We start from the raw sequence: 845 nt of genomic DNA, 5'->3' as shown, positions 1-845 counted from the left end.
GTGTGGGGCCGGCTCTGAGACGAAGAGTCCGCCAGCCAGCGCCGAAGCTGGAGGGAAACAAAGCTGTCGGTGTGGAGGTAATGAGGACAGAACGCGGCTGAGGCAGGGGTTGGGACAACATTCACCTCTTCGTACCACACGGGTGTGTGGTGGCACCAGCCCCGGGGGGCTGCGCTGACCCCACGGGACCTGCTGCCGAGCCTTCCTCGCAGAAGGGCTTTCTGGACGCGGTGCAGAGCTCCCACCCCGCTCCAAACAAATGTCAGGCGAGGTGGTGGGGAGAGACAGCCGTCAGGGCCGTCCCCGGGCGGCCTGGGCTGCGCTGCCGGCGTTCCTGTCGAATTGGCAGGCTGACCTCACGCCGCATGCTTCCAAACCAGGCGAGCAGGGAGCGCTGAGTGGCTGTTCGCAGCCAGGGGTGGGTGCCTGGTGCGTATGCCGGGCAGTGAGGCTGGTGACATCTGCTCAGTTCCGCAGTCGAGCCCGAGTGTCAGCCGTGGCTACTGAGCCCTCCGTGCAAATGAGGGCGGCGTGCCAGGGACCCCATGCGAGCCACGCCGGGCAGGGCCTCCGGTTTTGTTTACAGTGCACCATGTCTCCAGGAGGTCCGGGCTGCTTGTCTGGTTCTTCCCTTCTGGAAAGTCTCAGCTGAAGCCTCATTGTGGTGGCAACCCAGTGCCAGGGTGCAGCAGCTGCTCCTGACCCTCACCGCCCCTTTGAGTCAGCTTCTATTTTTTGTTGCTTAACCTGGAGCATTTTCCATGAAAACACGAGGCTGGGAGCTACCAGCCTTTTTAAGGACCATTTTCTGCAGTGACGGGTTCGGCATGGCTGACCTGAGGCTT

The 845-nt window shown here is 62.6% G+C and overlaps 1 protein-coding gene across 1 annotated transcript in view; it reads left to right on the top strand.

The window, feature by feature from the left end:
- The window catches only part of ALPK3 (alpha-kinase 3), a gene marked incomplete at both ends in the record, with an annotated part of 12,116 nt that overhangs the window by 2,120 nt on the left and 9,151 nt on the right, over positions 1-845 (top strand). The window lies entirely within an intron of this gene.

Source organism: Buceros rhinoceros, unplaced genomic scaffold (genome assembly GCF_000710305.1).
Source record: "Buceros rhinoceros silvestris isolate BGI_N320 unplaced genomic scaffold, ASM71030v1 scaffold23664, whole genome shotgun sequence".
Classification (NCBI taxonomy): domain Eukaryota; kingdom Metazoa; phylum Chordata; class Aves; order Bucerotiformes; family Bucerotidae; genus Buceros; species Buceros rhinoceros.
This window is presented reverse-complemented; position numbering and strand designations above follow the sequence as displayed.